Below are 18,257 nucleotides of genomic sequence, written 5' to 3' on the forward strand. Positions count from 1 at the left end.
CATGCTTTTGTTGTCTTCACTAATAACTTGTGTGATTTATACTATAGGATTTGCTCCATATTTCATTAACAAATTAGGTTTTTTACCATATTACCCTTGGTCTGTACCGATACATCGATATGTGATCGACCAAGAATTGTTATTGGCCTCAGTTGATATCGATCCAAACCGATGGATTCTACTAATCCGATACTGATTCCTCAAACCATGCTTACCACTTTGAAGTTCAAACAAATAAACAATGCTGTCAAGACTCAAATTATAGTTCATTAGAATGAAAATTATGTGGAGATATATGTCACTCACAAAGTCAAATGTATGGATTGACAGGGGTGTCAAACTCTAGTCCGAACTGGTGAGATCAGACTGAACCGATCGAAAAGCTCTAAATCGAACCAAACCGATTCTTTTTTTATTTGGCTTCAAATTAGGATATTGTGGAACCAATTGAAAATCAGATTGCACCCATGAAAACTGGACTGAAACTGAATCCAAACTGATGTAACATTGATATCATAAAAAAACATGTCCAACACTCCCAACCTACATAGGATTCTTTATAAAAAAAAAATAAAAATAAAAATTATGTGTGGAATTGAGTTCCCTGTCCGACTGCGTAGCGTATGTTAGCGGCTCCCTATATCTATCTCTCTACCCTCCCACAAGAGGGCATTGATATGTGTGTGTGGTAAACTAAACCCCAACTGGACCACACCTAATATTAAACTGCTAACCGAACCCGAGCCTTCCATTATTGGTTTGCTTTTGGATTCACCCCCGTCTCATATCGAAAACAGATTCAGCTTGGCTGCGTGGCCCATGCACAAGCGTGGGGCCAATGGGAGTACATGTGGGGGTATCAACAGGGTGGGATTTTTGCATTTCTATCACTGAGTAATTTAGGATTAGAGTCTAGAATTCAAGTTGTTTAAGAGTGAACCGGTAAGAAACAATGGATATGATTTCTTGTTTATTAGCAGAGCCTTAAGGTCACAAACAATGGGGTTTCAATCATGTCCATGAACCAAAACTTCCACATTCATTAATGGGTTAAGATATATTCTAAAAAAAAGATTAATTAAGCATGTAAATTCACAAGAAGAGTGAATATTTCATAACTCTTTTCTGAAAGAAAAATAAGAAAATAAAATTTATTAATCAGCAAAACAGAATATGAGATTAACCTTGAAAGAGAGTGCCTTGGATATGAGGAATTGAAGATCTATACAATATAAAGAAGCCTGAATATTACTTACCAAGAAAGAGAGACAGCGAGAGAGAGAGAGCAAAACCACATAACTGCTGGTGTCTCGATGATCAAGAAACCCTCTTGTTCCTTCCTCTTCGTTCCTCTTTTTTTATTTTTTATTTTTTTAATTTTATTAAAGGGGAACAGAAAAGAGGAAGGAAAAACAGGGGATCTTGAAAATATAGGAGTTGAAGAACGTAGAGGACTTAAGAGGGAGCAACAGTGATGAACATTGCCATTGTGGCCTATGGGGGAAGAAGAAGTCACATAACAGCAGTATAGGCGTATGGGAAGCAGTTTTCTGTCTGGGAGTGTAGCCTACGCCAGCACTCCCATGTTTGTATCTCTCTCCTCCTTAAAACAAGGGGACATAGCTGGCTTTTCACATGAGGAGGAGAGAGATAGACTCATGGGAGTGTTGGCGTAGGCCACACTCCCGGACAGAGTTCTTTTTCCCTTTTAGTTTTGTCCTAATTCAACTATTCAACCCAAAAAAAGGGGTGGGTGAAAGTGTAGAGAGAGCGCAAAATCAGGGACTCTCCCAGTTAAAAGACATGCTGACTTTTAGACTCCCAATCCTGCCGTTTCTACAAATGAAACAACTTTACTAAAAGCTCAGAATACAACCATATCACTAGTTCACTCAGATAAGTCATAAATCGGTAGACCAATTGGGTATTGACACACGGCATGCCGAGTTAAAATGAATGACCGAGTCGGAGCACTAGGCAGGTGAAGGGCCGGGTCTGGAATAACCCAAGGAGAAGCAGGCCATGCCCTCAGAACGGTTTGACCTCGAGAACAAGGAAAGAACGAGTACTATGGGTCAGTAAATAGATGAGCACCTATGGGTCAGTAAACCAACCACGAGGATCTGGTCACGCTAGACATCGAACACAAGTTGAACCCTAGTGATCGGACCAAATAGAACGGTGTGGCTGAACTAAGCACAAATGTAACCAACCATAACTGTTCCCACTTATCCAGGGAAAGTCGCCTCAACGGCTCCTAAACGTGCGCCCAATAACTTCGCCTAAGGTAGCGTAAAAAATGGAACCTTTATCCAAACGGACCGTTAACGGCTCTACGCAACCGTGAACTGCACCTAAGACTCCCCACCATAAGACTCCCCACCAGATGGGACTCTTACTCACAGCCTTGATCCACTCTAAAACTACCTATAAGTACCCAAGTAACACACATGACTGGGACATCTGATTACTTTCACTAGTATTATCTATTTCTAGAGGGAGCACTGACTTAAGCATTGTAGTGTGCCGGCACAGCCCGGCCACTCTTGTGCTACTACTTCTTGTGCAAGTTCAATCCGAGGAGGTCTACACCGCGGCTTCTTGACGCAACAGATTGACGCCATCTGTAGAAATCCTTCCTGAGACATCCCACCAGGAAGCTAACCAAGCTCCTCGTCGGGTCATTCGACCTGTCCAAGGAGGCGCTTGTCCGCAAGGCAAGACCACTCAACCCACCATCGCTCCTTTGGTTGTAGGACCGAGGATTCTAGCTGTAAACACCTAGCCAAATGGAGAGCCGTTACCACCACCGCCACCTCTCCCGGTCATTCAGCCTCCGACCCCTGATCCAAATGCACCTAGAACGATCAGTCAAGTTCTAGATCTGCAGCACCAGCTACTACAGCAAAACACCCTGTTCAGGGATTTCTTGAGGCAGGTGCAACCTTTAAGGGCTCCAGCTCCACCCCCAGCAACATTGCCACCTAGGGGTCCCATTCGGCGAACCGAACCCGTTGCTCGGAGAACCCAAAGCCGAGTCGGATCGTCACAGCCTCGAGAAATACCATCATCAATCGCGGTCGTTCAGACGTGTGATCTTCCGACCCAAGCTTTTGCCAGAGCATGCGATAGTCCCAGTAGGACGGTCCAAAAATGGTTTGGATCTGTAGCGACTCGCCAGACGATCAATCCCAGACAGAAGCTAGCCGAACGAGGCAGGACAGTGTAGAAAGATCCCATCAACAAGGCTCCCAAGCCAATAGCATCGTGAGAACAGACAGAGATCGTGGTCGATAGAATGGCGAGCGAGAAGGCCAGCATGGCCAATCTGCGAAATCTGAGCTAGACCGCAGACTCTGCGAGATTGACGAAAAACTAAAGGCCGTAGACAAGGGTGTGATGCCCCACATTTTGTATCTTTTATTTATATTATTTTATTCGTTGTACTGGCATAATCGTGTCAAGCATTGGAAAGGTTTTTCATTCGATGTGGTATCTGCTTGTAAGTATTTTACTTGATTTTAAGAGATTATTTATGGTTTTAATGTATTTCATGGATTTATTAACATTTTAATAGTATTTTATTGCCTATATTGGTTGGATTATTTTATGTATTACATCCTATGCTATTTGAATTATTTAATTGGATTTATATGATTTGATTTAAGACTATGGTTTACTGAGGGACTAATGTGATTGGGTTTGGTTTGATGGTTTGGTTCATGGGTTCAACCCATGGCGTGATTTAAGTGAATCTTTTGATTTGAGATGTAATTAGAAGACGAGGATAAGGATAAGTTTGGAAAGTAAAAGTTGGTGAATTTGTGTTTAAATCCTATTGGTCTATAGAAGGAGGAGAGATGGAATCTTTATTGGTTTATTTGGAAGTCCATTGGAGACTTGATAGTATTTATAAGAATGCCATTATTATGTAGGCAAATAGTCTAAGTGTTGAGAAGCTCATTTTAGAACTTCTCATTCAAGAAAAGAGAAGGGGAGAAAGGAAGAGAAGGGAGAGCATGGACGATTGAAGGGAAGATGAGAAAATCAAGTGATTTGAAGCTTGTTTGAAACACTTGAAGCAAGATTGAAGCTAAGAATGAATGGGGGAGATGAGTTCTCCCAAGTATTGAGTGCACTTTGAAGGTTTTCTAAGGAAAATGGCTCTAAAACTCATTTGGTTTTGAGGGCTTTTATCTATGTTCATTTTTTAGTCTTAGTATGTTGGAATGGGAGTGTTTTACACCTTAGGGTAACTTCCATTGGAAAGATTTTGGATTGGATTGAAGGTATTCGAGTTTTGAGGTCAAGAACAAGGGTTTTCAAGATAAATTCGGTGGAATTGATTTAGTTTTGTAAATAGGTCAAAATTGATGCAATAGATGTTTGATTCATGTTAATTATGATGTTTTCCACTAGAACCTATCTTGGATTGATGAGATTTCAAGTTTGGTTGTGGATTCAAGTGAAGAACCCTAAGTTTTTGGGATTTTCTTTGAAGAACAAGGTGTATGCTGATTTAATTTATTTAATTATTCATGCATGAGTTGTTTATGCATTCTAGAGTGATTAGGATGCATTCATTGAAAGGTTTGAAGGTTGCATTTCATGCATGAAGGTTTGGGGACGAAACCCCCAAATTTGGGGCAAGTTCTTATGCATTCTCGGACTTCCCGAGATGAAAATTTCAGGAACCAGTCGACCGGTAGCGATTGGTGGTCGATCGGATGGTGCCGGTCTGTCAAGGGATCAATCGGGCATCGACCGAATGCATTTTGGAAGCAACCAATCAACCGGTTGGCATCAACCGATAGGGTCAATTTTAATGATTTTTTAAATGTTTTTACATGGTAAAGTGTCCCCCCATGTTCAATCTTTACACCCAAAAAATGGGGTTAAAATGGGGTTCCATTTGTCATGTAGGACCCTTGGAAGATCGACTTTAATTGGACGATAGGAATGCAAAATCGGTGGTAAGGAAGCATTTTTAATCAATGGTTATCACCATAAATGATTATATAAATGTATATGCAATGTTGATAATGATATATAGCATAGAATCTATGTTTTTGTCATATTGTGTTTCTATATACTTGATGGATGAATGTTCCTATAATTATGAATGAGAATGTAAATGATACATGACCATATGAATGATCATTTTGAATCACTAATAACGAATGAAAAATGAAGTAAAAGTTACATATTGACGGGCACGACCAACATACGACCCAGTGCTCATGGAGTGCCTATGAAGAAGGGCTTTGAGGCTATCGATTGAACCCATTCTAGTGGTTTGTAACTAAAACCATCTCAATGGTATGACTGAACCCATTCTACTGGTTTGTAACTAGAGCTACTCCAGTAGTACGACTGAGAATATGCTAGTGTGATTGAACAGAGATTAAAGACTGAAATGAAATGAGAAATGATAATATAAATGAAATGCTACCGAATGACAAATGAATGAATGATTTATAGAAATTGATTGATTAACTGATAGTGATTCAAATGATATGAAATGATGTCATGCTTATGAATAGAAAACGAAACCTTATATGACTATTATATTATGAGCTTGATTGGCAAATATTTTCTTACTGGACGTTAGCTCATTCCTCGGATGATTATCTTGTTACAGATGAGACAAACTTAGACAAGGGCAAGGGCATTGCTATTGTCGAGCGAGATGAGGACTGAGGATCTTACGATCATTTTGGAATCTATTTCTTTGATGTAGATAGAACTCTTTTAATGTAAAGGATTTTATCTTTTGAGGAGTGTCTTGTACCCAGATGACTGTAAATACTTTTAAAGTTCTGTTCCTCTCTTTGGAGAGTTTGGATTATAGACATTAGAGTCATCAGTACCATGTTTTTTTTTTTTTTTTTTTTTTTTTTTTAAGTTTTAGATCGTTTTCTCCGCTTATCGTTTGTTTTGATTTTATGCACCTCATATATTTTGAATGCTTGATCGGATGTTTTCCTGTGTGGTCCCGACTGGACTCTGGTGTCATGGGCCCCACCTGGTCCTTGGATCGGGGTCGTTACAGTCTTGGTATCAAAGCCATAGGTTTGATAGATTCCATAGACTAGTGGTCTGATGGCATAGGAATGATAATTGAACAAAACTGAATAGAATGAGAACTGGATGTATTTGACTGTGAATGTGAATGGACTATATAGAATGATGGATGATATTGATTTGATAGTCCTTTTATGGATGAGGAATTGATTGAATCCATGTCTTTGGTGACCAGGTAATGGCACCTAAGAGAAGAAAGGATAGAGGCCAGATTGAAGTGCCTCAAGAGAGCCCTGCAACACTAGTGAATGAAGGGCAACCTCAGATAGAACAAGTACTAGGTGCTATTGGCAACCTAGTGGGGGCATTACAGAACCAAGCTAATCGGGCTGAAGTGACTGCTCAAGCTAAACCAACTGGTGGTAGTTGTAGTAGGAGGGAAGTAACTGAGATTATGGACAAGCATGTCCTTAAGGATTTTAAGAAGCTCCATTCGGCAGCTTTTAAAGGAACAAGTGCTAATCTAGCTATTGCTACACAATGGATTAGTGATTTGGAGAAGGTTTATGAGGCGCTCAAGTGCACTGATGCACAGAAGGTTATGTACGCCACCTTTATGCTTCAAGGAGAAGCGGATCAATGGTAGAAAATGACTAAACCAATATTGGAGGCAGGTGATAGGCAAATCACCTGAGATGGATTCAAGGCGGCTTTTGATGTCAAGTATTTTCCGCCTTGTGTGAAACAAAAGAAGATCTTTGAGTTCATGCATTTGACTCAAAGAAGCCAATGATGATGTGTGAGAGGAAGTTTGAGGAACTATCTAGGTATGCACCACACATGGTAGGTACTAAGGAGATGAAGGCTCGACAATTCAAGCAAGGTTTGAGGGTGGAGATCCAAAAGAGTATCTCTCCCATGCAACTGAAGACATATGCTAAAGTGGTCCACAAATCTCAGATTTATGAGGCTATAGAAAAGAATGCAACAAAAGATGAAGAAGTTGAACCAAAGAAAAAGTTCAAGAAGAGTTTTGCTGCCCCTACAACAAAATGGGCAATTGGAAGAAAGTACACAAGAAGAAGCCCCAAGGAAATGTCGACTGCAAGAAGTATGGTAAGAACCACAAGGGTGATTGTCTAGTGGGGACATTCACTTGGTTTAAGTGTAAGGAACCTGGATATCTTGCAAGGGATTGTCCAACATTGAAGGATCAGCTAGAGCAGAACCCACAAGGAGGTCAAGCAAATCAAAATGCCCAAAACAAGAGAGACACTCAAGGCAACCATAAGCCAAGAGCCTCTAGAAGGGTTTTTGCAATGACTCAGAAGGATGCAAAGGCATCTCCCTCTGTTGTGGCAGGTACACTCTACTTTGAAATGTTTATGAATGGTTGTTTTATGATGATGATGTTGTGTTGTGGTTTCCCTATACTAATTGATGCATGATTATGTATGAGTAGGTATGCTGAAAATTTTTGGAATACCTGCTTATGTCTATTTGATTCGGGATCCACTCATAGTTTTGTATAGAGTACCTTTGCTACTAGTTTGAATGTTGAGGCTAAAGTTTTAAATTACCAGTTGTGTGTGTCTACACCATTTGGAGGAATGATAGAGACATAATTAGTTTGTGAATCATGTGATGTAGAGATTATGGATAGAAAATTGACTACATACTTAATTCTGTTAGAAATGAAAGATTTCGATGTTATACTTGAGATGGACTGGCTAGCAACATATCATGCGAGTGTTCTCTGTTTTTAGAAGAGGGTGGTTGTGGGACCTGTGAAGTAACTAGAGTTTGAATTATTTGGGATGATGATAAGAATTCCATCGTTAGTGATAATTTCGGCAATGCAAGCCCAAAAGTTACTGAGACAAGGATGCCAATGATTTTTAGCTTCGGTTGTTGACACTGAAGTGAGGGGATTAGTTCTAACTGATGTGCCTATTGTGAGGGATTTCCCAGACGTGTTTCTGGAGGATTTAACTGAATTGTCACCAGATAGAAATGCGGAGTTTGCTATTGAGTTGATTCCTGGTACGGCGCCAATATCCAAAGCATTGTACTGAATGGCTCCAGTAGAACTGAAAGAATTGAAGGATCAATCACAAGAATTTTTGGATAAGGGTTTCATATGGTACCATGAGGATGTGTATCGGTTATAGAGAATTGAACAGGGTAACCATAAAGAACAAGTATCCATTACCCTGGATTAATGATCTATTTGATCAACTTCAAGGTGCAAAAGTCTTTTTGAAGATTGATTTGTGATCGGGATACCATCAATTAAGGATTAAGGAGGAGGATGTTCCAAAGGCAGCATTTCAGACGCTATATGGACATTGTGAGTTTTTGGTTATGCCATTCGTGTTGACTAATGCCCTGGCAGCCTTTATGGATTTAATGGACAGAGTGTTCCATGATGTACTTGATCAATACGTGATTGTTTTTAATGATGATATCCTGATTTACTCCAAGAGTAAGGAAGAACATGAGGAGCATCTGAGGACAGTATTGCAGACACTGCAGAAAAAGAAACTTTATGCTAAGTTCAAGAAGTGCGAGTTTTGGCTCGACAAGGTTGTGTTTCTGGGACACATTATTTTAACAAATGGCATTATGGTAGACCCCAGTAAAGTGCAAGCTGTGATGGATTGGGCTAGACCAACAAGTGTGACTGAGATTAGAAATTTTCTTGGTCTAGTTGCTTCCTACAAAAGATTTATAGAGGGGTTTTCCACCTTTGTTGTACCATTGACCAGACTCACTAGAAAGGGAGTTCGATTCGTATGGTCTAAGGACTACGAAAAGAGTTTCCAAGAATTGAATAAGAGATTGATATCTGCTACAGTGTTGTCTATTCCGCAAGGAACAGCAAGTTTCGTTATTTATAGCGATGCTTCAAGAAGTGGGTTAGGGTGTGTGCTCATGCAACATGGAAAGGTGATAGCTTATGCTTTAAGGCAACTAAAGATTCATGAACAGAACTATCCGACCAATGATTTAGAATTGACGGTGGTAATCTTTGCATTGAAGATATGGAGGCACTACTTATATGGTGAAAGGTGTGAGATCTATACCGACCACAAAAGTTTGAAATACATCTTCACCCAGGAGGAATTGAATTTGAGACAGAGATGATCATTCGAATTGATAAAGGATTATAACTGCAATATCAACTATCATCCTGATAAGGCCAATGTAGTGGCTAATGCACTGAGCAGGAAGTCCCACGGATTGATGGCTACAATGTTTACTAGTTAGCCTCATATAATCGATGACTACAAAAGATTGGTTTTGGAGATGGTGACTGAGAATGCCACAACTTTGTTGGCGAGTTTGATGGTTCAACCTTCCATTATTGGCCAAATAAAGGAAAGGCTAAATGAAGATCCATTCTTGGAGAAAGTGAGGAAGGTGCTACAGGAAGGGAATTGGGTAGACTTTTCTATAGCGGCATATGGTTCCCTAAGATTTTGAACCAAATTGTGTGCGCTAAACATTGAAGAGTTGAAAGCAGTACTACTGAAGGAAGTACACTGCACCCTGTATACCATTCATCCTGGAGGCACCAAGATGTATCAAGACTTGAAGGATACATTTTGGTGGAACAACATGAAAAGAGAGATTGTGGAGTATGTATAGAAATGTATGACTTGTCACCTTGTGAAGATTGAGCACCAACGACCCTCAGGACTTCTTCAAACTCTAAAAATTCCTGAGTGGAAGTGGGAGCATGTTACGATGGATTTTGTCACATCATTACTAAAGACTTTGTAGAATCATGATGCGATTTAGATGATTGTCGATAGACTAACTAAATCAGCCCATTTCTTACCTATTCGGATCAACAACTTCTTGGACAGGCAAGCGAAATTGTATATTGATGAGATTGTATGACTGCATGGCGCGCCTGTGTCCATTATTTCTGACAACGACCCAACATTTACTTCACATTTTTGGAAGAGTTTGCAAAGAGCTATGGGTACTTAGATAAATTTCAGCACTACTTTTCATCCCCAAATAAATGGCCAATTGGAGAGGACAATATAGATTTTGGAAGACATGCTTCGAGCATGTGTTATTGATTTCAAAGGAAGTTGGGGTGAACACTTATCATTGGCTAAGTTTGCCTATAACAACAGTTATCAATCCACAATCGGGATGGCACCATATGAAGCCTTGTACAGAAGGAAATGTAGATCACCGATTTGTTGGATTGATGTTGGTGAAAGACAATTGTTGAGACCAGAATTGGTTCAACAGACTTCAGAGAAAGTAGAACTGATTCAGAAGAGAATAAAGGCTGCCCACAGCCAGCAGAAAGCTATGCAGATGTGAGAAGGAGGCCTTTAGAATTTGAGGAAGGGGATAAAGTGTCTCTAAAAGTTGCACTAATGAAGGGAGTTATGAGGTTTGGCAAGAAGGGGAAGTTGAGCCCTAGATATGTGGGACCGTTTTGAGGTACTAGAAAGGGTTGGGACTGTAGCTTACAAAATTGCTTTACCACCAGAATTGGCCAAGATCCACCATGTATTTCACGTGTTCATGTTGAAGAGGTATATAGCCGACCCATCTCATATCTTGCATTATGAGCCTTTAAAACTGAATGAAGATTTATCTTATAAGCAAGAACCCGTGCAAATCCTAGATAGAAAGGAGAAAGTGTTGCGGAACCGATCCATGCCACTGGTTAAAGTTTAACAGAAAAATCATTCAACCCAGGAAGCTTCATGGCTACTAGAAGCTGATTTGCGGGACCGATATCCTCAATTATTCGAATCTTGACGTATGTTAATTTCGAGGATGAAATTTGATTTAAGAAGGGAAGGATGTGACGCGTTGCATTTTGTATCTTTTATTTATATAATTTTATTCGTTGTGCTGTCAAAGTCGTGCTAGGCATTGGAGGGGATTTTTGATGATTTTTATGTGATTTATGCTTGTAAGTATTTTACTTGATTTTAAGAGTTATTTATGGTTTTAATTTATTTCATGGATTTATTAATATTTTAATAGTATTTTATTGCCTATGTTGATTGGATTATTTTATGTATTATATCCTATGTTATTTGAGTTGTTTAATTAGATTTATATTATCACACCTCACCCAAAACTAACCCGGGTTATGTGACTGAATGTCCACTGACATTCCCAAAATGACCAGGATCTTAGTTATGTGGTCCATCTCACAGTTAATAATCAAAGTAATCATTAAGAGAATCAGAGTAATGCAGGAAGATTAATACTATAATATAAATGTCACACCCCAAACCACCCCTGGGAGGATTAGGTAGGTGACACGAATTGCACTGCAGCAATCCGCCAAATCCCAAGGATCTAGAAGCAGTTAAACCATTCACAGAAACACACATCCACAATATTACAAAATGTAAAACACAGAGTGCTGCGGAAAACTATATTTACATTAAACTTAAAAAGGGAAAACAAAGGAAAGAAACTATATACATCCATAGTGTTTTTAGTTCATTCTCTCTCTCACTCCCACCCAGAACATTAGCAGCTCCTAACTCCATCAGACACAGCTTTATACAAAAGAATATAAACAAGGTAAGGCAACCCGATCCCCAAAAACAAAGCTGTAAAACAAAGGGGAAACTCCAATAAAACAAAAGGAGTCCCACATTTAAAACAGAGTCAGCTGCACCCCTCATGGGTCTTCATCAGCTACCATCGAAAATACTTGTACCAGCGGTATGACCTCCGTCTGGGTCCATACCAATATCATCATAACCACCATAACTCGCCTTCGGGAGATAAGCCTCCCCTCCACAGTAACATCCACCTGTAGAATCATCTAATACATGTATCCTTGGTGCGGGCTTTTAACCCCTTCCCGTGATACACCCATTGAGTTGTCGGAGAAGACCAGTCGGCTCCAGCATCCCTTCCCAAGGTCAGCCCGACTGGCCCTCTAGATTAACCTGTGAGGCATCCATCATTTCTTTTACATATCATATTTCTTTTCTTTGGCTTATAGCCCATAACCACCTTTTCGGTGCATAACATTTCTCTTTTCTTTTCTTTTCTTTTCTCTTTCATATGGTCACTCTCATAGGCATCCAACACCTTAACTCCTGTTGGCAAGGGTGCATAGCACGGGTGATGATACTTTAGCCCAATGCATCTATATGGCATAGTATGAGTCAGGTGGTGTCAACCGCATCCCATTCTACGGGCTACCGTAGGCCTCATTTCCAAGCCAGCTATGACATCTAGTATAGCAATTCACATACAACATTCATTGTCCATCCACAGAATTCACCAGACAAGCATTCTTTATTCAATAGAATTTACAGTAACTGGATTAAGTAAACAGTGTAATAGGATCATTATATCTTGTGTTGACTTATTAGCTATGTTGCATTTACACACACGGTGTAATTTCACTCACCTTGTTCTGGTCCTACTGGTTCAGCTGTCGGTTCTGTTCCAGTTGGTGTCTGACTGTGCACCTTGAGCACGGGATCAAAACCTAATTCATCGGATCATAAATGTGTGTCAATTAATATTTAAAGTTACATTAATATCCTAGTGTTGGTCTAGGCTTATTGGTCTGACTTTGTATTCATACTTGTATTACTTGGGATTCCTCTGGGTCTTGCACTGGGCTTTTGAGTCTATCTCCCGGTGCATCATCCAGAGATGTGGAATTTACTTGACTTGGTACACAATAGCATGATCTACTAATACATGGTCCAAATAAACACACAAACCAGTACCCTGGTCAGCAGTTCAGCTGAACCCAATACTGAGCATGGTTACCTGGCCCTGTGGGGCCCACTTGAGTACTCAGGTTATGGATGACAGCAAGCATAATTAGAGAGGGGTATTTTGGTCATTTACCATCCCATCACACTACCCATAGGTCACTGGTGAAGGTCCAAAACACAGTCTGAGCTCAGTTTATATCTCTTGGCGTTTCACTAGGCGATTGGGCAATCGTCCAGTGCATTGCCCAGAGCCTGTTTGACATGAGATCAGGCTCATTTTCTTGGATTCTACAGCAGGGGCTGCCATGATTTCGATCTGGGATGCATGAGGGATGGTCATGGACCATAATTGAAGTAAAATCCATTGGTCCAATCAGTTTGGGGTTTGGTTTTCCCATTTGGAAGCCAGGAGGTGTTCTAACAGCATAGAGTCCTGCAGATGTCAACTGCCTCCGAAGGCGCCTGTTCTCTTCTGAATATTGCTGACAATGGCCATCGAAGAAATCTCAGGACTCTCTCAAGTTAATGAGCTGGCCACTCTAAAAAAGGGTAAAGAAGCAAGATCATTTCAAGAAAGGTAAGATCTCAATGGAAAGGAAAAAAATTAACAAAGAACATGAAAGAGAAGGCATTCACCAGCCGCTGGATGTCATATATCCGCTCCAAGAGTTCTGCGTCCATGCTCACTTGCATCCAATGCATGTCAGCATACCGTTCAGCACTGATCTGTTATATTGGAAAGGACCAAGAGTCAACATCAAGACAAGGAAATTAATGGATGAAAGGGAGAAGAAGGTAACATACCCCCATCGAAAGGAATCGGGAGTCTGAGATTGTGGTCAGAAACTTTAAAAGCAAGACAGTTTGGAGACTGGCGTCGAATCTAGAGGGTATGGTCTATCCTCGGTATCCTGGAATAAGATCACCTGTTTGTGCAATCCATAGACCAGCACCAGTAACATGAGAAGGGCAAGAATTCCCGCTACAACCCTGCGGAAAAGGCGCTCCATATTCCCCAAGGATCAGGCGACGACTTGGATACTGTAAAGAAAAGAAAGACAAGATTATCAAAAATCAAAAAAAGAAAAGAATAATGTCAAGATGAGACAATGTTCAAGAAAATACCACAGGACCCTCCCAGGTCAAGCGAACACACACTGTCTCACTATAGAGAAAGTCCTGATAATTCTGATCAGCCACGGTCATTTCCAATGCAAGGATTCTGGCCATTAATTCATCAATGTCAGGAGACAGGAGAGGAGAATGCATATGAGAAGGAGGAGGTTGAGGCACCATTTGAGTGGAATGCCATTGAAGAGTGACCCTCTCCCCAAGATAAAGCTCAACCCCAATCGGACCCTCAAAAGCTATCTGCCTCTAGGTGAGCGAAAGGGCATACTGATACTCCTCTCTACCATCCAGATCATCGATCTACTCCTCATCATAGGGTTGCCAGTGAATCTACCAAGAAGAGTCAACTCAGCAAAGCCAATTCAAGAAAATCCAATTGAGGAAAGTCAAAAATGCCTAGAGAAGGTTTGATGTTACCTAATTGACTGATAAGTCGTTAAGCTGGAGACGTACTTGTGAATCATCAATGAGTGTCCACTTCGCTTTTCCCTAGTGTGTCACTCTAGGGATGTATGGAACTGTCTCATCAGGCAGAGAAGGGACATGAATTCCTAGGACTTCATAACACCACACCTGTCAATGCAAGAGGAGATAGCATCAAAAGCGAAAAAAAAAAAGATGGAGGAAAAGGAAGGTCAAGAGAACCAAGCATACCCAAAGCATGTAAGTGCAACCAATGAGACTAAGTGCACCAAAGGCAAACCAATCCAGCATCCTTAAGAAGTAGGCATAGGCAGACCCGCCCCAATCAAAGGTACTCGCCTCTTTAAAATCTTGAAACAAACAAACATGAGAGGTGTCTGTGCATCCCCATCCATCACAAAAGAGGACGTTGGAGACAAGATAGAGAAGAAAACTCCTAGCTACCTAATCTAGTAATTCATCAGAGGAGCTGTCGGCAATTACTCGAATATCCCACTCCTTCTTCAGAGCAGGCAGGAGCATGACTCATGATGTCACCGTGAAGCCCAATAACTTACTAATGTCCCCAAGAGATCTCATCTGATCAGAGGGAGTCAATGACATAGGTCTCATGGTGAAAGGAAGCCCGGTAATCATAAAAAAAATCCAAGGGAGTAATGGTTACCTCCCTGGCAGGCAAGTGAAAGATGTAGGTCGATGGCCACCAACGATCCGCGAGAGCATGAACTACTGGCATGTTAAGCTTCGGGGAGATTACTTAGGCAGTGTGACCGAGACCTGCCCAATCCAGTCTCTCTCTTACAGTAGGATGGAGTTGCTGGTACCAGGACAGAACGTCATTAGTACGATAATATTTCTTGTAGTATGGAGAATAGAGTTCCTACAAGATGGTTGGCTGAGATCAAGCACTAAACAGAATATGTATTTAGCAAGGAAGTGAAGATAAATATTACTTACTTTCTTGAGGCCTTGGCCCCAGATAGCACAACATTTATGGCGAGCAGCCTTCAACTCACCCGTCACTTTAGAAGAAGAAGAAGATGGTCGTCCCCACTTCGATGAAGACATAGCAAGGGAATGACAAGGGGAAAGAGGAGGAAAAGAAGCAAGATAGAGAAAGTGGCGAGAGGGAAGAGCTCCAAAGAGAAACCCTAGAGAGGAAAGAAGAGAAAAGTGAGAAATGGGGGGGTAAAACCTCATTTTTATGCCGAGCAGCGCCGCGGAGCCAAGGGCTCGGGCCTGGCAGTGCCATGGCCTCGGCCATAGCCCCGCACGGCAGCACCGCGCGAAGCCCATGACCCTGCATAGTAATGCCACATAAAGCCTGCGGCCCCGCAAGGCAGCGCCACACCAAAAAAAAAAAAGAAGAAATCTTTTTTTGGTCACGATGCCGTACCTTTTCAAAAATCAGTCACGATGCCGACTCATTGTATGCTTTCAAAAATTAATCTCGATGCCGACTCATCAACACAGTTTCAAATTGGTCACGATGCCGTCTCATCATACGGTCACGATGCCAACTCATCGTATGCTTTAAAAAATCGGTCTTAATGCTAACTTGTCGACACACTTTCAAATTGGTCACGATGTCGTCTCATCGTACGTTTTTCAAAAATCAATCATGATGCCGAATCATCGTATGCTTTCAAAAGTTGGTCTCGATGCCAACACATCGGTACACTTTCAAATCAGTCACGATGCCGTCTCATCATACATTTTTCAAAAATCGATCACGATGCCGACTTATCGTACACTTTCAAAACTCGGTCACGATGCCGACTCATCGTACACTTTCAAAAATTGGTTGCAATGCCATGTCATTGTACATGTTTTGGTATGATACCGACACATCGTATACTTGCAAAAGTCGGTCACGGTGCCATCACATCTCCACACCCTCTCACTTGGGCATTGCTCAAAACCAAAACTCTATTGAAGAACCCAAATCCCGTCGAGCATTGCTCAAAACCCAAATCTAGTCGAGCATTGGTCAAAATCAAAATCCTGCTCAAGCGTTGGTCAAAATCAAAACCCTGTTGAGCGTTCCTCAAAACCCAAATCTCTGTTGAGCATTGCTCAAAATCAAAATCCAATCGAGTGTTGCTCAAAATCAAAACCCCGACTCATCGTATGCTTTCAAAAGTTGGTCTCGATGCTAACACATCGGTACACTTTCAAATCAGTCATGATGCCGTCTCATCATACGTTTTTCAAAAATCGATCACGATGTCGACTTATTGTACACTTTCAAAACTCGGTCACGATGCCGACTCATCGTACACTTTCAAAAATTGGTCGCAATGCCATGTCATCGTACATGTTTTGGTACGATACCGACACATCGTATACTTGCAAAAGTCTGTCACGGTGCCATCACATCTCCACAGCCTCTCACTTGGGCATTGCTCAAAACCAAAACTCTATTGAAGAACCCAAATCCCGTTGAGCATTGCTCCAAACCCAAATCTAGTCGAGCATTGCTCAAAATCAAAATCCTACTCGAGCGTTGGTCAAAATCAAAACCCTGTTGAGCGTTCCTCAAAACCCAAATCTCTGCTGAGCATTGCTCAAAATCAAAATCCAATCGAGTGTTGCTCAAAATCAAAATCCAGTTGAGCGTTGCTAAAAAATAAAAATCTAGCAGAGCATTGCTCAGAACCATTATCCGCTGTCATTCCTCCGTTGCCATCTGATCTTTTGATCGCCCATTGGCATTAGATTTTTGAACACCCATTGACATCCTATCTTTTGATCGTCCGTTGCCATCTGATCTTTTGATCACCGATGGCCATCTGATGTTTGATCACCCGTTGACATCCGATCTTTTGATCGCCCATTGACATCCAATTTTTGATCATCTGCTGTCATTTCTCCGTTGTCACCCGATCTTTTGATCATCCGTTTCCATTTGATCTTTGATTATCCGATGTCATCCGATCTTTTGATCACCCACTGCCATCAAAACTTTGACCCCCACTGACATCTGATCTTCTTGATCGACCAATTGAGCACTGTTGCTACCGAACGGTTTGCCAAAATATGTTTTATCGTTCAAATTTTAAAAGACTCATAGAGCGATTTGCTGAAATAGGTTTTATCGTTCCAAACACAAAAAGGTTTCACCGATTGGTTTACCAAAATAGGTTTTATCATTCATCAAGTGACCTACCGAAACAGGTTTTGTCGTTCAAAATGCCGTCACCTATGAGCAAAGTGGCGGTAGTAGTTGCTCAACCCGAGGAAGTTTACTAAAAGGTTTACTAAGGGACCTCCATTGCCTTTGAGCAAAGTGATGGAATAGTTGCTCTACCCAAGAAGGCTTACTGAATAAGTTTGCTAAGGGAACTTCGTCGCCTATGAGTAAAGTAATGGTAGTAGTTTCTCAAAAGATTTGTCAAATGGTTTACTGAGATGTGGTTTTATCGTTCAACTCCACCACCTTTGAGCAAAGTGGTGGTAGTACATGCTCCTGGTGACAAAAATCAAGCGGTCTTTTGCCTTTGCCCTTCGGCTGTTGGCACAGGCCTCGGCCAAAGACAAGCAAATTGTAAACGCTGAATTTGTTGGTTTTGCTCCCCCACGGTGCTATAGTGCACCCTCAACAACACCGCCAGGCGTGATTTTACCTATAGATAGCCCTCCTCCACCCCTCATTTCAACAAGTTCCAAGTTGTGGGAGAGGGGGCACCCCCGGAGCTCCGTTTTTCTCTTTTTATGTTTTTTCTTGTTTAGGGGCTTTTCCCCAACCCGATTTTGGGCCTTCGAGCCTAGTCCCTCTGTCCAAAGTCCGAGTCACCCAAATTCTCCTTCCCCAACCACTTTCTGTCCAAGCCCCGGGAACCCCCATGGCCTAGTCCCTTTGTCCAATGTCCAAATACCTGTTTTTCGACGCCATTATTTTGTCCAAGGTCCTAGCACCTGATATTCGTGAGTTGTTAC

The sequence above is a fragment of the Telopea speciosissima genome, chromosome 10, assembly GCF_018873765.1.
Source record: "Telopea speciosissima isolate NSW1024214 ecotype Mountain lineage chromosome 10, Tspe_v1, whole genome shotgun sequence".
Classification (NCBI taxonomy): Eukaryota; Viridiplantae; Streptophyta; class Magnoliopsida; order Proteales; family Proteaceae; genus Telopea; species Telopea speciosissima.